The sequence below is a fragment of the Nannobrachium achirus genome (assembly GCF_963921795.1).
Source record: "Nannobrachium achirus genome assembly, chromosome: 15".
Classification (NCBI taxonomy): domain Eukaryota; kingdom Metazoa; phylum Chordata; class Actinopteri; order Myctophiformes; family Myctophidae; genus Nannobrachium; species Nannobrachium achirus.
The window spans coordinates 53,334,024-53,360,083 of record NC_137822.1 but is presented as its reverse complement, the minus strand read 5'-3'; the positions used below and the strand labels follow the sequence as shown (position 1 = coordinate 53,360,083).

The following is a 26,060-nucleotide window of genomic DNA, read 5'->3' as shown; positions in this document are numbered from 1 at the left end:
GGCCTTTCTATGTGGAGTTTGCAATTTCTCCCTGTGTCCCCTTACTCCCCTAGGATAGGCACCCTCACAAAAAACATGCAGTAACCCTTAGGGCTGTCTTCGACACAGGATTTATGGAGTCGATTCGAGTCGCGGGGGTTAATCCGACGCGTCGACGAATCGTTTTATAGTCTACTTTGTGTAAAAAAAAAAAAAAAAAAGTGTTGCTTTAAACCACGTCAACATAATAGAATAATACATTAAGAGATTAATTGAATACACAGTGTTTTCGGTGATATCGGTGCGCGAGCACAAATGTTATCTGCATAGCAGTGTACAACCATAGAGTTATAACACACCGTTAAAACAAATAAAACATCTCCGCTGTTTCAACTCTGCCCCGTCTCTCTGCAGCGTGCAGTAGAGATGAGACATTCGCGAACGATTCCGCTCTCTTGAACGGCTCTTTTAAATGAACGATGGGATCCAGTCCGCAGTCGCGGGACACAGAGCACTGACAGAGTAATGAGTCAGTGTCGAGAACGAATTCATTTCAGAAAAGGATCATAAACAGGTGGAGGCACAGCTCCCGCTTGAGCCAGGAGTGTGTGGACATGTCATGGACGCAAACACAGCGAAACACAATCATTCATCATGGATTACAACACTGGAACAATTCAGAAGCACTTTAATTAGAAAATGTAACTTGTAGCCTACACTTGTGTATGTTAATTTGACTTTAGAAGATTGTTTACTACTTCGTGGACGCGCGTTTGTGCTGTGGCAGGTTATTTAATATGGGATTTTGACAGCGTGCTTCCTCCTCTTAACGGAACACTGTCCCGGCTCTGAATGTTTTAACGAAGCGGCGGTCTGAACCGTTCTGGCCGTTCCGTCTCACTTTCAACCCGACGCTGGTGCGAGACAATAAATAACTGTTCGCCGCTACTTCTCATTGGAAGTACATGACACCACACCAGTCCAGCAGTGCACCGCAGTAGCCTACTGGCTATGGTAGGCTAACTGGTGATATAAAAAATATATTTTCGCTTCGACTCAAACAATTGGCGTCGATTCCCGGGGCTTAAAACGACGCGTCGATTCGTCGATTTTTAGAAGACACCCCTAGTAACCCTGATCCTCTATACTGCCTCGCCCCGGCCCACCGGGGAGCCCGATGGAGGGGAAAGGAACTGGTTGGACTAACGTGCTCCTTCCACGCGCTACGTCCTACCGGGGAAAGTCACCCCTGTCAGGTGAAAAGAAGCGGATTGGACTCCTCATACATAGAAGGAAGCATGAGGCAGTCCGTTGGTTGGCAGAGGGAGTGCAGTGCCCAAGATTACAACAGACAATAGACACTGGGTGAAAAAATGGGTTCCATCAACACATTGTATGTCTAATCATCTGGGGACCCCCCAAAATAATTTGGGGACCTCATGGGCCGGTCATGGAGGAGGGAAAAGGTCACAACAAATGATAATAAAACACCTGAAATTTACAGAATTGAGGCACGATGTTTACAAAAGACAATTCATGACAAAGTAATGGAAATTCATGATGCTTGCTGATCAAAACAAAACAAAAAAAGAGGCCAAAGGCGCCTGTTTGGCGATATTTTGGTTAATATATATGCCTACCTGGGTGCCTAGATATCTTTGTATCAAAGAGGCTTTTTGAGTGACAACTTTATTATAAGTTTGCAAAGAATTACAGCAACAGCATGATATATCATTACTAATAACAACTACTGGACGTTTCGACCTGGGTGTGTCGAACAGGACACAGTGGTTGAAACGGTATTACCGATAATACCGGTGCTGACACAGACTATATTTTCGGTGTTAAAAATGTGAAACCGTGACAACCCTATCTGACCCTGGTATACTCTCTCGAAGTCGCTGCTACTTTTAATGTGGTCAACATAGGTTTTACCATGGACAGCTTGCTACCTTAAAGGTAGTTTTAGAGCGTTGGTCCAGGCGACCCTGAAATGAACTGCCACACACGCACGCACGCACACGCACGCCCACGCACACGCACACGCACACACACACACACACACACACACACACACACACACACACACACAAAATCCTAGTTTTGCACAGGCGGTCTCGTTTCGCACAGGACGCTGCCATTATTTGTTTATTGTCGCCACTCATAATCACAATATGTTTAATGGCCACGATTCACCAGGAGCCTGAATGGCTTAGTTCCGGGCTTAAAATAATGAATATGAATAATTTCTATAATTTTATCTGTGGAACCACAAAATGGCCACCACTGCTATGCAGCCCTACAATAGCATCCATCAACACATTGGCTACAAAGAGGGCTAAAAGGAGAGAGGAGAGGAGTGCTAGGGGGTGAGGAGGAGCCCTAAGACAGTGTGTTTACAGACTGCAGTGGAAAAGTGGGGAGTGAGTCTGCAGTCCTGGCTCAGAGGGGTACTGTACATCAGGGGCGTCAATTGGGTATGGCAGGGGTATGCAGCTGCCATACCCTGGGGTCCAGGGGGGAAAAATAAAAGTTACTTTTAAATATAAATCCATGAATGTCTCTTTGTCTATCTGTGCTGGTTATTATGTTGTTAAATTACTGTAAAATAACTACAAATGCAACATTTAACAAGGTATTATAATTATATTCTCCTTTCTCCCCATCGTGAGAGAATGGTATATTCCCAGGTTCTGCAGGTCAGCTGCACAGGTGCAATTCATTATTGTTAATTGTGGTACGTTTACTATATTATTCCAAGTTTAGCCGCACTTGAACAACTGTTCCAGGCTGCTATATCCAGCCCAAGAACCCGTAGAAACAGGGGGAAGAAATAAAATGTACTTCTCAAAATAAATGTATCATGCCTGTTGCTAAGGTATGGCAACATGACTGGTGACAACAAGACTGGTGACAACAAGACACCAGTCATGTTGCCATACCTTAGCTTTTTCTGAACTGACGACACTGCTGTACATCTTTCCACTTGACTTGGGCCCCAGGAGGGAGAAGAGTCTCTAGGATGCTTGGAGCGTTGCCCAAGGTGTTTAAGGCCAGTGGTTCTCACCTTCAACGTAATGTGCAACATTGTTTTCTCACTCAACAGTAAACAAACCAACATGAAGTTTAAGTGTATAGAGAGGGTATCTGCACATTTCTAAAGTGAAAGATTCAGAACGGGTACACATTATTGTGTATCATTATTTTATGCTTTAACTGTTGAAAAATAGCAGATATACAAGCTCACAGCGCGGCACCGAGTGCCGCGCTGCGAGCTTGTAGATCTGCTATTTTTGAAAAGTCGTGAAAATTAGAATTTTGACCTGATTCTATCAGTGTCTTTTGAATCCTTCTAAGGTTTTTTTGAAGAACCTATGTTTCTATGTCAGCAATCTGGCTAGCCATCGTCAAAGAAAAGGTCCTTTTCACTTCAACTGGAGCTCAGTTAGTCTGTTCTTGAGAGACTACTGTGTCAGTGGTTTCTCAAACTTTTTCACGTGAAGGACCCCCAAAATGATATGTATTTGGCCACGGACCCGCACCGCAAAATATTTAGTTCCAGGGACCACCCAGAAGCAAAATTTGAGTTACAAACGTTCGCTTTGAAAATACATATATTCAAAGATTTGCACACATTTTCACAACTTTTTCAAAAATACTGTAGCAGATCTACAAGCTCGCAGCGCGGCACTTGGTGCCGCGCTGTGAGCTTGTATATCTGCTATTTTTCACTGGTTAAAGCATTCAATAATTCTAGGCCTAAATGGGTTAACGTAATGTGCGACATTGTTTTCTCACTCAAGTCAACAGTAAACAAACCAACATAAAGTTTAAGTGTATAGAGGGCATCTGCACATTTCTAAAGTGAAAGTTTCAGGACTTTTTAAAATCTCTAAAATGAATTAAACATTGGCCAAATTGCCAAATATTAGAGGCATAAATTGTGAACATAGCCAATCTACATGCTCACAACAAAGGTTGAGAACCACAGTTTTAAGGAAGGGACAAGCTTCCAGTAATACATGCTGTGTTAATTTCATTGTCTAAAACTATGTGTCTGTCTCCTACCTTTTTTCAGTTACGGCAACTAAGTAAAAGCTAAGCTATGATGACTATCTAAGCCAGGGTTCCCCAATAGGCGGCCCGCGGGCCATTTGCGGCCCGCGGGGGGTTACTGTCTGGCCCCCACCAACCCCAGTAATAATGGTCGTATAAGAGCAACCAAGTGTAAAATCAGTCATTACGATGCCATCAAGGCCTGCCAAAATACATTTTAGTTGACTATATCAACTGTAGATTTAGTCGCCTAAAATCTTATGCTATTTAGTCGACTAAAATTAGACTAAAACTAAAACTTTTCAGGTGACTAAATTATGACTAAAACTAAAAGACATTTTATTCAAATGACTAAAACTAAATCAAAAACAACACTGGGAAGAGGCCCAACAAACCCACGGTGAGTAGGGCTGTCACGATAGGACATTTTACATGACGATTAATTGTCACTCAAATAATTGGCGATTAACGATTTAATTGTGTTTTTGTCGTTGATAATTACATTTCTGTTTGGCTTTTAGGCTTTGACGTTGTACATGGTAGATATGACACATAACCTAAATATACAAAGAAATTACTGACATATTTGACAACTTACTACTTAAAAAATAACTTTGATAGTGGAAATAGCCGATCTACAAGCTCACAACGCGTCGCGATGCGACGCGTTGTGAGCTTGTAGATCTGCTATTTCCAAAATGTTTGACCTTTTTTTTTTAAATATATGAACATTTTTCAACATGGAAATGATTATGACGATTATGACAAATAATCACGATTATGTCAAAAAATCACGATTAGACGATTATGTAATAATTGTGACAGCCCTAACGGTGAGGCCTTTAGGAGGGCCAGTCAGGAAGTGGAACCCACTCACTGCTTCTGAATCAAATGTGCAACGCACAGGTCCTGGACCTGGTGAGAGCAGAACGGGACCTGGTGAGACCTAGGAGGAGCCCGGCCAGGAGTGAACCCACAGAGCCTATTCCTTTCACGCGCCAGATCGCCTCTCCCAGTCTCGGCAGAGTAGTTCCGGAGCAGTGGAGTGTGGCCCCGTCTTTCCCTAATGGGACTGATTGTGGGTAGCTACTGGGACGTAAAGTCGGGACTTGATCAACCCCGGCTGGGTCACCCAGGTGAGGGGTATGATGTTGCGAGAGCCGAAACCCATATAGCCAGGGAGCCACTGTGCCAAAATGAGAGAAGACCTGTGATGTCATGACATACTCCAAATTTTTGTTTTTCCTATTAATTTGGTCAATAAGGTACACAGAATGAGAGGCCTGCTCTGCCGGAAACACAGCGAAAAAAAGTTTCCCATTGACTTCACTATACTGGAAAAAAACACACCAAAAAAAGTAGCATGTGAGGGGTCAAACTAAGGGTTCTTCATGATTCTGAATCCATTGCAAGCATTTGTTTTGCATGAAAAACATTCCTTGGGCTAGATTTCAGCCTCTCACACCTGTGAAAAGTGATGAATCATCACTTTTCACTGTTATTTTGGTCAGTTTTCTAGCCCAAGGAATGTTTTTCATGCAAAAGAAATGCTTGCAATGGATTCAGAATCATCAAGAACCCCTAGTTTGACCCCTCACATGGTACTTAAAGCATATTTTTTTTGGTGTGTTTCTTTCCTGTATATTGAAGTCGATGGAGTGAATATACAAATGGCCATAACTTTTTTTCGCAGAGTTTCCGGCAGAGCAGGCCTCTCATTCTGTGTAGCTTAATGACCAAATGAATAGAAAAAACTAAAATAAAAAGTATGTCATGACGTCACAGGTAAAACCCTATTCTTTGAGCTTTTGGGCCTGTGGCTCCCCGGCTAATATGACCTTGGGCTACATCACTGAGGATACGTCCCAGGTGCATCCATGTGATGCTTTTCCGTTATAGAGTTTCTTTTTTTCTTCTTATTTTTTCACTCTCTACCAAATCTCTTTTCTACAAGCTCGCAATGAGACGCGTTGTGAGCTTGTATATCTACTATTTTTTGGGCAAATGTTCCGTCCGTCCATATTTTGAATATCGCGATAATATTTCGTTTGTCACAATAATCGTGACTTGAAATTCGTCCCAACCCTACACAGTATGCCCCGACCTCGTCGTGACCTAAACAAGCCTGAAAATATGTTTTAATGTGCGACGCCGTCACGAAAACATATCATACGTTAACCATGACCTGAGGTTATTCTTTAATTTGATATAGAAAAGCCAAGACAAATACAAAATCGGAAAACATACTTAAAATTACAATAATTTGTCTGGAATCTCCTGTTTAACACACACACACACACACACACACACACACACGCACGCACGCACGCACACACACACTATTTGTAATACTAGTAGTGTCAATTCCTGCTACTAGCATTACTATTATTCCTTTGTACTCGTATATTACTAATACTAGGAGGACAACAGCAGTGTCTCAGGAGGCAGAGAGCCTGTCTGTAAGCCAGGAGGCTCCTGTTTTATCTCTCAGTGGCCTTGAACAAAACAAACACTGAATGTGTCTGCGTGCGTGCGTGAGTGTGTGTGTGTGTGTGTGTGTGTGTGTGTGTGTGTGTGTGTGTGTGTGTGTGTGTGTGTGTGTGTGTGTGTGTGTGTGTGTGTGTGTGTTGTTGTTGTTGTTCCGCATAAGATTGATTTCATGTTGCATGATGCACCGTTGATACAATTACATAGTATTTAGTGGTGATGTGTCGTATGATGATCATGTGATGATCATGTGATGATCATGGTAATATCAGGGCTCGCATTGTATGATTGTATTTGTACCAGTACTAGTGGTAGTAGTAATTCTAGTAGTAGTAGTAGTAGTAGTAGTAGTAGTAGTAGTAGTAGTAGTAGTAGTAGTAGTAGTAGTAGTAGTAGTAGTAGTAGTAGTAGTAGTAGTAGTAGTCGTAGTAATAGTAGTAGGGCTGTCACGATTATGACATTTTACATGACGATTATTTGTCACTCAAATAATTGCGATTAACGATTTAATTGTGTCTTTGTCGTTGACAATGACATTTATGTTTGGCTTTTAGGCTTTGAAGTTGCACATGGTAGATATGACACATAACCTAAACATACAAAGAAATTACTGACATATTTGACAACTTTATACTTAAAAAAGAACATTGATAGTGGAAATAGCCGATCTACAAGATCACAACGCGTCGCATCGTTGTGAGCTTGTAGATCTGCTATTTCCACTATTTTTTACATTAAAAAAATATATATGAACATTTTTCAACATGGAAACGATTATGACGATTATGAAAAATAATCGCAATTATGTCAAATAATCGCGATTAGACGATTATGTAATAATTGTGACAGCCCTAAGTAGTAGTAGTAGTATCATTAGTAGTAATAGCATGGCAAGTCGTTTGAGCATATAATCCATAACATCAGAGGTTTCCTCCAATAGTTGGAAACAGTAGTATAAGTCGTACAAATCCATCCATGTTTGACTACATCAGTGGTTCTCATCCTTTTCAGGCTATGACAGCACTAAGAGTTGAGGAATTACATTTTGTATAAAACGGTTCTATTGTGAAAATAGCAGATCTACATGATAGATCGGCTATTTTCACAATTTCTGTCTCTAATATTTGACAATTTGGCCAATGTTTAATTGGACAAATGTTTAATTATTATGTGCAGATACCCTCTATACACTTAAACTTTATGTTGGTTTGTTTACTGTTGAGTGAGAAAACAATGTTGCACATTAAGTTAATCATCTGGGGACCCCTCAAAATAGTTTAGGAACCCCCCCTGGGGGTCCCGAACCACAGGTTGATAACCACTGGACTACCTGAGTCAATTGCAGCTCAGTAATTAACAAGTAAGACTTTCTGTGTTACCAGTTCAGTCTAGAGGGCCACTAGTACATCAACAAGCTGACTATAGGTGGGACTTTCATGCTGCTATTGCGATGGACAAATGTGCCACTGGTTGCTGAGAAAGAGTGATGACTAGTACTGTAAGACTGGGGTCTTCCACGTTTTCAGGCCAAGGACCCCTTAGCAGAGAGAGATGAAGTAGGGACCCCCTCTACATATTGTATAAATGTGTGATGGAGATCACTTTTTGTGGTCACATGTTCAGATACTGGATTCTGATTGGCTTAAAACAGTGGTAAATCAGTCAACAACCTTGAGTTGGCTCATGGAGTTGTGTTGCAGTTGTAACATTTCCAAGATCAATGTGCCTCCCAAAAAGTGCCGGCCAGTTTCTCCATTCGCGGCCACTCTCTTATTTTGAAGGCCGGAAGTAGATCGAGCTCACAATTCCCAATTGACGACCTTCACGATTGACCCACCGTTAGTTCCGGTTCCGATGGTAAACAAGGAAGGAGGATCTATGTTATCATGGTTGTGCTATTTTAGCGAGAACGCCACGCCATCCTTGGCATTTTGGAGAAAATGGACTCTGAAAATCCATTTGAAAATCCATTGTTTTCTATGGGATGGGAGCACTTTGCGTGCACGTGGATGGAAACGAATCGCGGTCGTGGGTTGTTGGCGGATTTACCACTGTTTCAGGGTTGTCCCTCTCATGGTAAATGGCTTACATCGTCGATACTTAGTAAACTTGGCATTTCACTCTGTACTGCTCTTTTTTTACCTCTACACCGAACTAGGGGTGGGCGATATGGAAAAATACAATATCACAATATCTTCCCAAGCTGTATCACGATATACGATTTTATCACGATTCTTTTTCACGTTGGTTTTCATGGTTGTTTTTCAAGTTACTTGACAAAAACTAGACTCTCTGGGTTCCTTTTGGGAGGTCTAAATTGAACTTTACAAGTATGTGGTTTCATTTGTATACTGTCAGAGTTAAGTGGAGACCTTGACATTTTAAATTTTGATAACTACTGATTTAGATCAAAATGCACGTTTAAATTGAATTCTGCAATGAATCTCTATATTAACGATTAAACAGGATTTTTTACAAGGCTCCCTCAATTTTATCACGATATATACGATACCTCTGAAAAGGCATATCGTGGAGACATTGTATCGTCTCAACGATAATTATCACCATATCGCCCACCCCTACACCAAACCTATTTGCCAAACATAGCTGATCTACAATAGCCTAGCCGCAGCTATACCATCATCCACCCATGTTAAAACAAGGAGGGAATAGATACTGCAGTTAGTTAGCTAGATGCATTAGTATCTAGGCTGGTTATACCAGGCTAGATCTACAAGCTCTCAACGCCTCACAGCTTACAGAAGACCCCTGCTGTAAGATGTTTTGTTCATCTAGTAAAAGCTGACCAAACTAGCGGAGGAAACTGCGGTCTGATATCAAGCATACTGTATGGTATAAATGCTCAAACAGCTTGCCAAGAGTAGAAGCAACAGGAGTAGTGGTACTAACAACAACGGTAGCAGTAGCGGTGGTAGTACCAGTTGTAGTAATATTGGAAAACAATGTAGTAGTAACTAACTTACTAATACGGAGAGGAGGAGAAGAGAGCAGCCATTTTGAATTTGACTCGGCTGTCGGTTGAAAATAGGAGTCAGTGTTGTTGATAATGATAGAATATGTTAATTACAGTATGTTAAATTTAGGCATAGAATTATTGAATGCTTTAACCAGTGATAAATAGCAGATATACAAGCTCACAGCGCGCTGCGAGCTTGTAGAGCTTGTAGGACCTCAGATTGCTGACATAGAAACATGGGTTTTTCAAAAAACCTTAGAAGGATTCAAAAGACACTTAATATAGAATCGGGTCAAAATTCAAAATGTTCAAGATTTTTCAAAAATAGCAGATCTACATGCTCGCAGCGCGGCACTCGGTGCCGCGCTGTGAGCTTGTATATCTTCTATTTTTCAATAGTTAAAGCATAAAATAATGATACAAAATAATGTGTACCCGTTCTAAATGGGTTAATCTATACCATTCAATATTTGATTATATAATTTGTACAATTTAATAGTATTCACTATTTCAGTATACTTTTAAATTTAGGAGATAATAACATTCATCATTTCAGCATATTTAGATAGTTATTTATTGTTATATTTACATCATTACGTGACCGATAAATATGTTTAAATATAATATAGTATTTATACGCGAAACAACATAAGAGTAAATGAAGCACATTCAAGGAGCCCTCCATCAATGACGAAGACTCAAGCACAAGAAATCAAGGAGACCTCCAACATCAAAGTGCCAAGCACTTTCTCACCGCCTAAACAAGTCATGTCATTAACCAAGCACCTTCACTCAGTGATGTCATCTGAGCACAAAACAGGAAGATGTCATGCCTCATCTGGTCCAAACGGTCATGAAATTCCACCATTCTCCAGCACTTCCTCAAAGCATCCCGGCACTTTTAACGCTCGACCGCGAAACACCCAAAAAACCCAATCGCTCCGATGTATCAAATGTCTGGGTTTCAGCACCAAATGACGTCAGCCTGAAGAAACTGCCCTTGCTTGTCAAATTTAAAAGACTTCCTAGGTTGTAGCCAACGCTGCCTAACCCTGGTCCAATCGAACGCCTAGCCCCCCCCCCCCCCCCCCCCGACGCCATGGACTCGAGCACATTCAAGCGCTTCCAAGAACCTCCTTAGTAACAGTGCAGCAAAAAGGCCCGATCAGACTGCAGAGAGACTGAGAGAGTGAATGGATCCACACACACCTCCCCCCACTCACCATTTTTTTTCCACCCATCCCCCCTTCCCCCGATTCTCTCCTCTTCTCTCTCATCCCTCTCTCCTCGGCAACAGACAGACAGGGGGGGGGGGGGAGAAAAAACCCAGAGAGAGTATCGCCACGGCGACCCCTCCCTCGGTCTCTCCCTCCCCTGAATCCATTAACCTCCTTTTCAGCAAAGATGGAGAGAGAGAAACCAAACCACTCATCCCTTTGTCTCTGCCCGCGCCATCTGTCTATCCCTCCGTCCGCCACCGACTCTCCATCCCTCCATCATCACCCAAAAAAAACAGAGAGACCGTAGCGGGCGGGAATACATTTGATAATAAAAAAGCAACGAGGAGGAGATCTCTTACCCCATCGCCAGATCAGCATCCATCACTTCTCTCTATCTCTCCCTCTCTAGCCTCTCGCTCTAGTCTAACCATCGGCACAGAGAGAGATGGGGGTCATGTGGTACCGCGGGCTCGGCCAATGGGAGGAGAGGAGAGGAGAGGAGAGGAGAGGAGAGTCTAATGGATTGGGATTATTTCTTTATTTAACTACGTGCATCAAGTTATTATATAATACAACAATTTGACAGCTGAGGAGGACATTCAAGCCTTAATGCACTTTTCTTTTCTTTTTTTTTGCCTAGTAAGCCTTCCCATAGATAACGCAAGCGGAGGTGAGGGCAAAGAAACTAGTAATAAAAACAGTAACCTACAAATAATATGAAATAACTAAAACAAAAAAGAAATAATAAATATCATCCAATGTAACACAACAGTGATAAGGAATAATAATGATTATTACGATATCATTAACATCATCAAAAAGGAAAGGCGAAATGATAAAACAAAGTATTTCTTAAAAAAAAAAATCCAAATCAAATGTTTTTTAATGTGGACACCAGTCTTTTTTTTTTTTTTTTTTTTTTTGTCAAAGACCCCCAAAGTGACATGTATTTGGCCGCAGATTCTCGTTGCAAAATATGTTGTTCCAGGGACCCCCCCAGAAGCAAATATTTGAGTTACAAATATTCGCTTTTAAAAAGCGGTGCCGCGCTGTGAGCTTGTATATCTGCTATTAAGAATAAAAAAAAATCCAGGTCTTAATGGGTTAATATTATTTAGCAGTGTTACTACTTGTATTGTTATTACAACTAATACTAATTAATAGCATAATCTGTAATAGTATGTATAAGTATTAACTATATTATTACTGCCACTAAGTATCTTTAGTGCTACTAGATACAAATTATACAGTTCTGCTCTTAGTACAACTTTTAATTACTTTTACTAGTTCGGCTACTACTAATAATTCCAACTAGAAGTAGCCTAACTGCTATCGATGTTCTAAAAGTCTTGGTGGATGCTACCAGCAAATGACCAGAATGTTAATTGTCGCAGGGAGGAATGAAAGCGAGGAAAGGGCTGTGCTCTTGCATGCAAATGAAAAGAGGGATGAAACCATTCCAAAAGACTTAAGAAGGCTATAAAGACTATGGCTGGTCTTCTATGAATACTATGGCTAGTCTTCTAAGCTTTAGTCTACACCAGGGGTCTTCGACAGGGGGTCCGGGACCCCTAGGGGGTTCTCAAAAGTTACTACAGGGGGTTCTCCAAATCTTTGTGTGATAAAAACCTTTTTTCTCCCACGATTTGGACCCTAGCGTCCATATCCGGAAAACTTTAGCCAAATAGCAGATCCACAAGGCAAGCTCACAACGCCTCGCGCTAGATCGGCTATTTTCGGCAAAGAGGTTTGGTGTAGAGGGGTAAAAGAGCATACTATGTACAGAGTGAAAGGTCAAGTTTATTAGGTATGATGGTTCAAGTGGTTAGATATCTGAAAACACAAATTGACAAGAATCCAAAATACACTGATGATCGTGCTGTCAAACTATACAGAATCTATGAAAAGGTTGTGGGGGTCCCTGCTTCATCTCTCTCTCAACTAAGGGGTCCTTGGCCTGAAAACGTTGAAGACCCATGGTCTACACTACTTAAAGTACTGCTACTACAAGTAGTAATATTATCACTACTCTACCACTACTAGCGGTTCATTTTTTAAATAGTGTATTTATTCCACTGTGGAAACATTCTGACAGTTCAATTATTAAACATTAAAGTGCACTTTATGTTTGCCCAACAGACACAGCAAGAACACACACAAGAAAAAAACATGCCAGTTTACTGAGCAGTGGGCTGAGGTTAAGGACAAAGCCACAATTAGCACAAACTAAAAGCCCAAATATCAAAACCAATAACCTAAAGGACAACTTTGTTTTTTTACAACAAGGTTTCATATTTTAGATTGTAATTAGAGAAAAGAAAAAGTGAGTGTTAAAATGTTTTCATTTGCTTCGTTCTATTGTTTTATTGCATTTACCGTGCCAAAATGTGGGGCATGCGTACGCATGGGGGCAAGTGGCTAAATATGTCTTTTTAGACATAATAAGCCAGCAGTTTCTTTATTGCTATTTACAGTAACACTTCTAGCCCCCATAAGTCACAACCAACCATGAAAGGCTGCGTTGTATCTTGGGAATGGGCTTATTCTGTGTAAAATGACATATTTAGCCACTTGTACTCATGCCCCCAACCACTGAAATAAGAATCTCTAAAACAATAGAAAGGAGTAAATGAAATCAATTTAACACTCATCTTTTATATTCTTTAATTACAATCTAAAATATGAACCCTCGTTGTAAAAAAACTTAAGTTTCCCTTTAACTGGAATGAAAGGTCTTGTTCACATGATTTCAGTGTTGGCTGGGAGAGAATCTAAAAGGCCCTTATAAAACACGGAGATCGATCCAAAAGACTTTACAGGCGTCCTTAAATGTGTAGAAGGGGATAGTGTACAAGTCTTGTATTTTAACCCATTTAGGCCTAGAATTATTTAATGTTTCAACTATTGAAAAATAGCAGATAATACAAGCAACATTTTGAGATCGGGGTCCGTCGCCAAATACATATCATTTCGGGGGTCCTTGACAATCAAAAGGTTTGACATAGAAACATAGGTTTTTCAAAAAACCTTAGAAGGATTTAGAAGACACTTCTAGAATCGGTATAGAATAGTATTATTATTAACAGTAACCGTAGTAGTAGTAGTAGTAGTAGTAAGAGTGGAAGTAATGATAGTTACAGCAGTGATTGTAACTGCAATAGAGATGGGTGATGTTAAGGCCCTGACACACTGTAAGAATCAGATGCCACGCGCTATCAAACGCACCCATTGTTTACAACAGCTGCAGCCACGTTGGAGGCATCAAGTGCACGTAGCAAAACCTGTTGTTGGGGAGTCTTTCAGTCTCTCAGCAGTGGTTGGTTCTCAACCTTTTCAGGGCGTGACCCCCCAAAATAATCATATTTGAAGTGAACTGGGGGGGACCCCCCGACCAGCACTCGGAATTGTAGGCATTACTTTTAGTTTGACTCAGTTCTGCAGATAATATAGTGAATTAGCCAAAAGTCATTGCAAGCCCTTGTGCTAGATTATAGATCGGCTATTTCCAAATGCTTTGCCCCTTTCTTATCATTTGACAATTTAGCCAATGTTTGACCAGATTTTATAATAGTATAGTTGTTGATTACTTTTGGTATATTAATCGTCTTTTTTTTTCATGTATCTTTTTTTTTGTCCTTAAATTGCCACTTCACCGTCATACGGGGACCGACCCACAGGTTGAGACCCACTGTTTCAGAACATGGTTTAATTTTGGAACGTGTGGCACAGACCACTAAAGTGTTTCACCATTCAAAATTCTCTTTTGAGTAAGTCTATATTATTTGAGTAAGTCTATATTATATTATGAAATACACAAAAGGTCTGCAGCGCACAGATTCCACAAAAAGAATGTTACAAGTTCATGTTCAAGAGCACTTGGCCGGTGGTTGTAGTTACAGGTGGAACGGAGAGAGGAAAAGTGAGAATTGGGGTGAAATGAACTGTGCTGTGTGTTCTTGAGCTTATATATCGTTGGAATGGACAGCATGTGGTAGGCTACGGAGGTGTAACATCTTTTTTAATTATTTTATTTAAAACAGTCTCTAAACAAATGCGTTTAGTGACCGGGATGTGTAATACTAAGCTGAGCAGTGCTGCTGTCTAGTGTCCATTTCTTCGTGCCACAAGACACAGAGCGTTTGAGCGTGCGTAACAAAGTATGCAAAGCTCATGTTATGCTCAACTGTGAGTACGACTGTATAGAAGCAAGAACTCAAGTAATACTCTGTGGAGCGCCAGAACAGCTCACACATAACAAGCACAGACTAGAAGCACAGACTGCTCCCTGCTCCAAGCATTGCTAATCGAATCCATTGCCTACGCCATCATGATGAGCTGACAGGACCTTGTGACCTAATCTGCAACCCAAGGCCTGATTTGTATTTCATCATACGAGGCTGCAGCGCCGAAAATAGCAGATCTGCAAAGTGCTACATCGCTGCATGATGGATGCAACCTTAATGAGAATGGATTTTTTACAATGACCATGATATCATTATAATAATATAATAATGGACAGTTGCTTTTACAGTAATGCATAGTAGCTAGTAGTAATAGCTTACATTTGCTGATTTACAAATTATATTGAATAAGCTAAGATTTGATTTTATTTGTCCTTTATTACAGGATCACACACACACACACACACACACACACACACACATCCATCCACACACACACACACACACACACACACACCATTTTTTTCAATCATTTAATCAAATTGTTATTTTAATTTTTTAAGGAAAAACAACAATGGGATCAGATATTGACGTATGTTCCTGGGCCAGTGGATAACAATGGTGGGACAAGTGATCTTGAAAACAAATCCCTTAATGTGTGACCATGGGCCCTGGTGCTTGCATCGCGATGCAACTTGTGTAGATCTGCCATGTTCAGCGAGCATAATGATGGACCATAAATCATGCTTTAATCAGTTCTGTCTCGACTGTTGTTTGGCACCGAGTATACAGAGCAGGCAATGATGCAATACTAGTTGCAAGAAAGCTGCATAGATTCGCTTTTCTAGCTAGACTTTTAAACCCCGGACAGCATGCTGACAATGAGGTATGTAGAAAATACAACATGAATGGAGTTGTATATGACATGAATGTTGAATCAATAGCACGTTATGCTTTAAATCGTGTGTACATACGATTTACACTGCAACTGGGACTGTTCAGAAGCAAATAAAGTCATGATGACGTCAATGGAATCGTCGTCATTTACAAATGAGATCACATGTATTTTTCCCTCTCAGATAATAGCAGATCACAACACAAGCTGTGCTTGAAAGGAAGCCCAATGTACAAACTCCAAGCACACTCCCAACAACAAAGTTGTAAAAGCCTTCAATGTCTCAGGACCTGTAGTGTACACACATTTTAATAAATCAAAGTTAAAACTACCAATGGGATGCCTTTGCCATACAGTATCTGTTAGCTCATTTCCTGCTATCCCCGTCGAAACCGGAGATTTCCCGCTGTACCGCGGTGCCATGCCCGTAGATCCCGGAAATTTAATTAGCTTTAATCATTATGAAACAATTAAAAGTATGATCACAGTTTATCGCTGATTCGGGCTCTTTAGGCCCGCCTCCTAACTGTATCCGGCCGTATTTCCGGTTATGACCGGATCTAGGTTTCCGTATCCGGTCTGAGGCCGCTTCATAGCTCCTATCCCATAGGTTTCCATTGTAAACAAAGGAAGGAGCTGCACGGCCATAGAATGGTCTTTTTTCACACGTTTTTTTTTTATTTGGTAGCTGTTTGATTCCTCTACCCGCCTGGCATATGATCTGCGCACATATCGTCTGCTATGTGCGCGAACGTGCCCACGTGTTACCATAGCGCACAGCTGGCTGTTTCCAATGTTTTTTTATGTAAACACTGGCGGATACAGCCTGGCAACGGATATGTCTATTTCAATGGGTTTTTTTTTATTCGAAAGCTGTCATCGAGTCTACACGTCTACTAGATGAGTCGCGCACAGATCGTTGCGTGCATGTGCCCACGTTAAAAGGTAAGGACAATTTGGCAGGAAAACAGTTCAGCCTATGTTTAAAATAGCAGCAAATTAATGTCAGCAGTAAACACATTAAAAAATAGATGTCAACATTGAAGCAAACAATTACAGATTCAGGTGTATCATTCATGGAAGGGAAAAGGGTCCTGCAACTTCACGTAGGCTATCGCACATCAAGTTTAATGGTGTGCCTAAATGGAGGTGTCACCTAAACCTAACCTTAACCGTAACCCTAACCTCAGTGGGGTTATTTCTGAATGGGGATGTTTCTAAGGGTGTTTCTGAATGCCCCCCACAGGGATGTGCGACAGCCATTAGTCGCAAAGACAACTGACACATACATACAGGAGCTTCCCTTAAAGAAGAACGAGTTATTCTCTCTGAAAATGTAATTATAAAAGAATAACAACACTGTTTGCTAGTTGGAGTTTAGAAAGGGGACCAAATGGACACACATTTATAAGTGGTTTTACATGTTGCCAAATACAAATGTATTTACCGTTTCTCTAACTGGACAGGACAGGCAGTGAGACAAGGAGACTCACTTAGTCAGATATGAGTAGAGGCCAGAGCAGAGGCGTCAATTTGGGTATGGCAAGCTATGGCAGCTGCCATACCTTGGCTACAGGAGGAAATAATAAAATGTACTTTTCATCGTGCCTGTTGATAAGGTATGGCAACATGACTGGTGTCTTGCACGCACGCTCTTGCGCGCGTGCAAGACACCAGTCATGTTGCCATACCTTAGCTTTTGCTGAACTGACGCCACTGAGAGGCCAGAGCAGAGGAAGTGAAGGAGAAGCAGGACAAAAGAATAAAGGAGAGGAGCAAAGTGCTGCTGCCACTGCGGTTGTTGCTGTAACCGGAGGCGCAGAGGTACAGTAGGAGAGCCAATAAAGGCAAGACGGGCTGCTGCTACAGCATGCCCGATTACTCATAGGCAATATAGCCTTCATAGGAATGTCCCAGAAGGGAACGCTTTGTAAGCACATCAAAAAGAAAAAGAAATTGCACCCAGAACCAGTATGAAGCAGTACCTTATGTGTTTATTTCATTGAGCTAATAAAGCTAGATGAACTAGAGTTAACCATGTTAAATCACTGTTCATTCATTTTTACAGGATTCTCACCGGCTTGAAGCAAATCACACCCAGGTAAAGATCTAAAGGGCAGGCTGCTGCTATAGTGTGGGCTGTTAGTGCGTATATGTGTGCGGCGATGGTGTGTGGTGTGCAGTAGGGATGGGTCGATACGTGATATCGTTTATCGTGATAAAAAACACTCACGATAATCATATCGTGGAGATTTAATTTATCGTGATATCATCCTCCATCATGCACTGGGATCAATTCACCTTTTATTTGCTGAGCTCCATATCTTGTACCACTTAAACCCTCTATAATTGGTAAAAGGTACTTATAATAATTATACGTACTTGATAGTCTTTTTTCACTCTCTATCAAATGTCTTTGCCGAAAAATAGCCCATCTGCAAGCTCACAACGCGCCATGAGCTTGTAGATCTGCTATTTTTTGGCAAATGTTCCACCCCAGGATAATGAAAATCACGATTTGTTTTGTCACAATTATCGTGATATGAAATGTTCGTATCGTCCCATCCCCAGTGTGCAGGCGCATTCAAACTTTGCATTCCCTTGGTTTGTGTGTGCATTTAAAAGTGCTGCATTTGAGTGCTGTGTGTCGTTACCTGTAATGGTCGTTTTGGAGCAACAGGGGAGGGGGCAAATCCACCGCTCAGGCATTTAAGTGGCAGCAAAGTAAAGCACAAAAATGTGTTTTGTGATACCAGCACATACTGGCACCAAGTTATGGTACCCACGACCTGACCCAAGTCACCCAACCCAAACGCCGAGTACAGATTCTTCTAATCAACACAACCCTGCCATGACATACCCAGTCATTTTAACCACGCAATAGTTTACTGCAAGTGTCCAACAACATGGATGATTGGAGCCTTTTACTTTAATAACAGGGTGCAAAGCAAGAAAACGAGAATGTTTCGATGTCTCATTACATCTTCTTCAGGTCATGGCCTGACGAAGATGTATGTGACATCGAAACGTTCTTGTTTTCTTACTTTGCACCCTGTCATTAACCCATTTAGGCCTAGAATTATTGAATGCTTTAACCAGAGAAAAATAGTAGATATACAAGCTCACAGCGCGGCACCTAGTGCCACGCTGCAAGCTTGTAGATCTGCTATTTTTGAAAAATCGTGAAAATTAGAATTTTGACCCGATTCTATAAGTGTCTTTTGAATCCTTCTAAGGTTTTTTGAAAAACCCATGTTTCTATGTCAGCAATCTGGCCAGCCATCGTCAAAGAAAAGGGCCTTTTCACTTAACTGGAGCTCAGTTAGTCTGTTCTTGAGAGACTACCATGTCAGTGGTTCTCAAACGTTTTCATGTGAAGGACCCCCAAACTGATATTTATTTGGCCACGGACCACCATCTCAAAATATTTAGTTCCAGGGACCCCCAGAAGCAAAATTTGAGTTACAAACATTCGCTTTGAAAATACATATATTCAAAGATTTGCACACATTTTCACGACTTTTTAAAAAATAGCAGATCTACAAACTCGCAGCGCGGCACTCGGTGCCGCGCTGTGAGCTTGTATATCTGCTATTTTTCACTGGTTAAAGCATTCAATAATAGACCGTTTGTCAGCCTTCTGATTGGTCCCTGAGACTCCCTGACTGGCCAACCAGAAAAAAACATTCACTTTTTGCTATCGGGGGTGGAGTTTGTGCAGTGGAGAATGTTAAATGTGGCTTTCAAAACTGTCCGCAGTGCGCGACACGGCGATCGCCCGGTACGGCTGCGATCTCGGCCGTGATCTCGCTCATCATAATGAATAAGCTTCAACAAACTAGTTCACATGGACCATATCAATGGTCTAAGAGTCACGATTGGGTACATATATTTTAAATGGGCAGAATTACGAAAAGCCAGCCTATTATGTGAGGTTAGGATTATAGTTCTGTCCTCTTCCTACCCAGGATGCAATGCGCGGTCTATTCTCTTTCTGATCCAGAGGATTAAACTAATTAAAACATTTATTTTCGGGGGGAAAACTACTGTTTTGCTATGTAATTACTGTACCTTTTTCTTCCCTTTTTATTAATATCATGTAGATGTGTTTTTTGTGGTACTTTATATAGCTGTAATGAGGCTATGAAGGGAAAAAAAATCCCATCCACTACCACTATAAAAGAATCTGCAAAGAGGATTCTGTCCCACTGGGATTAAACAAATTAAAACATATATTTTCGGGTAAACCCCCTGTTTTGCAATGTAACTACTGTACCTTTGTCTTCCCTTTTTATTAATATCACCTAGATGTTTTTCCTTTGGTACTTTATATAGCTGTAATGAGGCTATGAAGGGGGAAAAAAATCCCATTCACTGCCACTATAAAAACAATCTGCCCAGGGTCAAATGTCCTATCATAGTAACAGGGCAGAATGGGGCGGGATTTGCAAAAGGGCTTATTCTAAAAGGCTCCAGTCGTCAGTGTTGCTCCAGCAGCGCCTTCTTTATTCAACTAAATGTGTCCTGAGACTAGGGGTGGGCGATATGGTGATAATTATCGTTGAGATGATACAATGTCTCCACGATATGCCTTGTAAAAAATGCTGTTTAATCGTTAATACAGAGATTCATTGCAGAATTCAATTTAAACCTGCATTTTGGTCTAAATCAGTCGTTCTCAAACTTTATAATGTCAAGGTCTCCACTTGACTCTGACAGTATACAAATGACGGGTCCATTTGGTTTCATTTGTATACTGTCGGAGTTACATATTTGTTACATACATAAGTTAAATTTAGACCTCCCAAAAGGAACCCAGAGAGTCTAGTTTTTGTCAAGTAACTTGAAAAATAACCAGAAAAACCGACGTGAAAAAAAGAATCGTGATAAAATTGTGTATCTTGATACAGCTTGGGAAAATATGTATTTTTCCATGTCGCCCATCCCTACCTGAGACACACCGGAACAGCTTGCTTTCCGCTTGAGGTGCGGTACAATATTCCTTTAATCCTGTCCAACAACGTGGTTTGGGTCAACTAGGGTTGATGCAATGAATGCCCCACATCATCCCTGCAAATGTCACATTGCCGCTTACACAGCCCTGGGTAGGCCACCCAGCCTGGCAGAGATATGGGCCCCACTGAGTGCCCTTTTTTCACATCATTACTTTTTAATTATTTCCCCCCTTGGCTAGTGAAAATTACAGCTTTGTGTACAGTATACTGAGTGGGATATGATTTATGAAATGCAAGGTTACCATTACCATTAAACGCAACAATCATTCTTTAGTTATCATCTTCCATCCTAAAGTTTAATTCATACTCCATCATGCCAACGCGGTCGACACGGTCGTTCTACGAAGTATAAATTAAGAACAGATCTACAAGCTAACCTCTACTAACCAACCGCAACTCGAATCACACTCCGTGTCCTGCGGGAACTTGCCCTTTAGGGCGAGGTGGCTTTTTGCCCTTAGGCGTCTTACTGGTAGTAGTAGTCACGATAATAAACTAGAAATGCACTCTGTCGAGGTGCCAACGTGCCCTTGCGCACAAGTAGGCCACGTATGGCCTACTTGTGTGGCCTACTTGTGTGCAAGCTGAGCACGCCATGAGGTGCGCTCACCACTGGCATCACCATATTATGATATATGCCAATGACATCACCACTGGCATCTCAAGGAATACTGGTCCCTCATTGCCTGTTAATGATGACGTTGCCAGAGATACTGGTCCCTGATTGGGCTGCTACGGTCTTAAACAAGAGGGGACACCGACCTACATACCCAGCCGATCATAGTACTTGCGCACTCTGCTTGTGCAAGTAACTAGAACTGCACTCTGTTGAGGTGCCAACTTGTGCCTTGTGCACAAGTAGGCCATATATGGCCTACTTGTGCACCAGCAGAGCGTGCCAGGAGGTGCGCTCACCACTGGCATCGCCAGAAATGCTGGTCTCTGATTGGGCTATGGCCTTAAACACACACAGCTACCTACCTACATACGCATACGCAGCCTCACGCAGTACTTGCACGCTCTGCTGGCCCAAGTAATACGTGTAGCACTCCAATAGTAGCAGCAGCAGGACTATTGTAACAGTAGTTTAGCAGTCACAATAATATGGAAGTTTTTATTGGACTTTACTTTTTCGTACGTTTTTTCAGTGTTGTCGTATGGTTTTTCAGTCTAACTCGTGATTTTTGTGTGTTTCGTCTTTGAAAATGAAACACTTCGCAAAAAATCACTAAGGTATACGTGAATTTTGTGGTTTTCGTCTTCATAAATGAAACACTTCGCAGAAAAAAACGACCTCGCAAAAAGAAAAATAGCATTCGCAGAACAAATTATAATCTTTGTACGCGTTTGCGTTCACATTCTTTCTACGAAGCATGCCATTTAACTACGACGAATAAAGTCCCTTTTTTACCTCTGTTTTCGTGGTAATTACAATTTCGTACAAAATCTTGATGCCTTGTATAAAAAAGATACATCGCAAGAAATATGTAGGCTCTAGGCCTACTTGCATATTATGCATTTCGTCTTCGTAAATGAAACACTTTGCAGAAAAAAAACAACCTCGCAAAAAGAAAAATGCAATTCGCAGAAAAAATTATAATCTTTGTACGTGTTTGTGGATCATTTTTTTCAAACACCAAGCCAATTTTTTCTACAAAGCATGCCATTTAACTGCGACGAATAATGTCCCATGTTTACCTCTCCTCTTCACAATTAGACTACTTCGTGCATAACATCCATACCGTGCAAACTTTGATTTTTGTCACCTATAGGCCTACATGTTCTGCCTATTTTACTATTTCTTATGCAATTAATTAATAAACTGAATGTAGGGATTAATTGCATGCAATGGAGGAGGACACATCGACCTATACCATACTTTCTTTATGACAGTGGTTTTTTGCAGAGGTGGAAAAAGTACTCACATTTTGTACTTAAGTAAAAGTATCAGTACTGCACTGTAGATGTACTCCGTTACAAATGTCCAGAATTCAAAATGTACTTGAGTAAAAGTATGAAATATTGGCATCAAAATGTACTTAAAGCACCAAAAGTAAAAGTACTAAATGTTTGAAAATAGCCGATCTACAAACTCACGTGTTGCGATGCTACGCTTTGTGAGCTTGTAGATCTGCTATTTTCAAATGGCCAAGGTATAAAATAGGGCTAAAGTGGTTTATGTATGTTTTTATAATATTATAATTTATATATGAAAAGTAATATGTAACTAAAGTTTTCAAATAAATGTAGTGGAGTAGAAGTACAATATTTGGATCCCAGATGTAGTGGAGTATTGAAAACTGGAAAAACTCAAGTAAAGTACAAATACCTCAAAACTGTACTTAGTTCAGGGTTGTCAACATTGGACTGTCAGAATCCAGGAGATTTATTTGTGGGGGGTGCACGGAACTCCCCAACTGGGGTCTGGGGGGTCCTCTCCCCAAAACGTATTAATAGATATATTTTCCTGTGTTCTGTTGAATTTTGGCATGGTTACCAGCTCACTGAGCTCAGGGACCCCCTGAACGGCGGAGTGACAGGCGGGAGGCGCGGACCCCCCATTGCTTACACAACCTCCAAGCACTGGTGAAATGTTGCCACCTGCTGGACTGTATAAATAACTGCAATCTGAAAACATGCATCGTCCATTTTTCAGACTTTGTGCGTATGAGGTCGTCGTGTGCGCTGAATGGTTGCAATGCATGAAAATACACGCGAAGCCTTGAAATTCCAGAGTACAGTTGTGAAAGTTTGCACGGTATGGATGTTATGCACGAAGTAGTCTAATTGTGAAGAGGAGAGGTAAACATGGGACATTATTCGTCGCAGTTAAATGGCATGCTTTGTAGAAAAAATTGGCTTGGTGTTTGAAAAAAATGATCCACAAACACGTACAAAGATTATAATTTTTTCTGCGAATTGCATTTTTCTTTTTGCGAGGTTGTTTTTTTTCTGCAAAGTGTTTCATTTACGAAGACGAAATGCATAATATGCAAGTAGAGCCTACATATTTCTTGCGATGTATCTTTTTTATACAAGGCATCAAGATTGTGTACGAAATTGTAATTACCACGAAAACAGAGGTAAAAAAGGGACTTTATTCGTCGTAGTTAAATGGCATGCTTCGTAGAAAGAATGTGAACACAAACGCGTACAAAGATTATAATTTGTTCTGCGAATGCTATTTTTCTTTTTGCGAGGTCGTTTTTTTCTGCGAAGTGTTTCATTTATGAAGACGAAAACCACAAAATTCACGTATACCTTAGTGATTTTTTGCGAAGTGTTTCATTTTCAAAGACGAAACACACAAAAATCACGAGTTAGACTGAAAAACCATAGGCCTACGACAACACTGAAAAAACGTACGAAAAAGTAAAGTCCAATAAAAACTTCCATACAATAACAGTAGTGATACAGCAGTATCGTAATAGTAGTCACAATAATGAGTAATGAGTTAATGACAGTGTAATAGCACAGCAGTATCCATTAGTAGTATCAGCAGCAGCAGTATGGACAGTAGTAGTAGGTAGTGATACTGTAGTTTCGTAATAGCAGCAGTCACAATAACAGTAGTGATAGTACTGTATATTAGTAGTAGTAGAGTAACATTAAATACCTTTACCAGTCACTGTAGTAACGTAGCCTTGGATATGACATCAAGGTTAGGTTACCTACAGTGACTGCTAAAAGTAATGCTACTACAATACTACAACAACTACCACTATTACTATGTAAAACTGTAGTAGTAACACTAACAGCTTCCAAATTATTTAAGTACTCATTTATTCTTGCCACCCACCCAGTACCTGAAAGTGTGCACCACACACAACACATCAGGTACCTTCCACCATGCATGGTACCAGACCAGTGGTGCTCAGAGTGGATTCCAGGGACTCTGTGGGTTCCTTTAGGGGGGGGTCTACTCTAAATTGACACATACAAGTCTGTAACTCTGACAGTGTACAAATGGAACCAAATGGACCCGTAAAGGGGAGACCTTGAAATGTGAACGTTTGAGGAACACACCGTAGTAACCAGACAGTGCTGACAGTGTGCTGTGCACTGCACTGCACTCTCTCTCGGGATTCGGGATGAAGTGGGAATGGCACCATCAACCTAGTTTTAGCTGTAGCAGGCTAACCGGCCGGTGGCTACCACTGACTCATGTCAAACTACTAGTCCTGCTGTCTGTGGTTGCAGTCGTTGTGTTCACTTTCACACTACTAGCAATGAAACACACAACGACAGAGCGCACACGAACCAGTGCGTGAACACATACAAGCGTTTGGTTCTTTTTAATTGTGTTAAACTAAAGCAGGCTAGGCTAACTAACAGCGAAGAACCGCGCTGTGCTCGACTCTTTTCTTTTCTTTTTGGAGGACACAATACACAGTTTTCTCTTTAATTAAGCACGAGAAAACGTTTTAGTTTAAAGCGGCCGACTGTGCCATTTCCAAAGGTTTTTCCCTGGAATTTGTATTTATTAATTTCTCAAGCTTTAAAGAGAAATGTTCCCTATAACAAAGACACAAACAAAACAAAGCACAAAAAAAGAAGGGGAGAGGGAAAAAAGGCTACCTTTCCACGGGTGTCCGAGAAAAGAATCCGGTTGTTTTCTTTTTCACGGAATCCGAAAGTAATCCCAATAAAAGTCCATGTTTGGAAGAAGTACCACGAACCCTCTTGCCAGTACTTTATTGGCTATTCATTTTTAGTTGGGCTGTTTGGAAGCCATGTTGTAATGTGTGACTGCTCTCTCCAGACGGGAAGGGAGGTGCCAGATGATATATCGCGAGAAAGTGAGAAACCCACAAGGCCTCCTCTCCAATCAATAAGCAACTGTACTGTATAAAAAGCATAATAAACATACTGTGTCAGCTACCGTGTGTGTGTGTGTGTGTGTGTGTGTGTGTGTGTGTGTGTGTGCGTGTGCGTGTGAGTGTGTGTGTGAAACAGAAAGTTCAAGGTTTTATTCCTGGCCCCGACAAGTTCAGTCCAGACTAAACTAGACTGCACTCTGTCGAGGTGCCAACTTGAGACTTGTGCACTCTTGGCCAGGCCATATAGTAGGCCCTACTTGTGCGCCAGCAGAGCGCGCCTTGTTATTTATATATCAGGTCGCACTTGTTGGTGACCGCATCAAGAATGCTGGTCGTGGTCCCAGATTGGCTATGAGTGTAAATACCTAGACAGATACGCATCAGATAGGCTGCGCCACCGAACGCTGTACTTGTGCACTCTGCTGGCACA

The 26,060-nt window shown here is 41.1% G+C and overlaps 1 protein-coding gene across 1 annotated transcript in view; it reads right to left on the bottom strand.

Moving 5' to 3' along the window:
• apc (APC regulator of WNT signaling pathway) overlaps window positions 1-25,510 on the bottom strand; it is an 89,805-nt gene extending 64,295 nt beyond the window's left edge. Inside the window, exon 1 of the mRNA XM_080743727.1 lies at window positions 25,389-25,510. The gene's annotated coding sequence lies outside the window, so the exon portion shown is untranslated. The remainder of the gene's footprint in view (window positions 1-25,388) is intronic.
• Window positions 25,511-26,060: the final 550 nt, after the last annotated feature.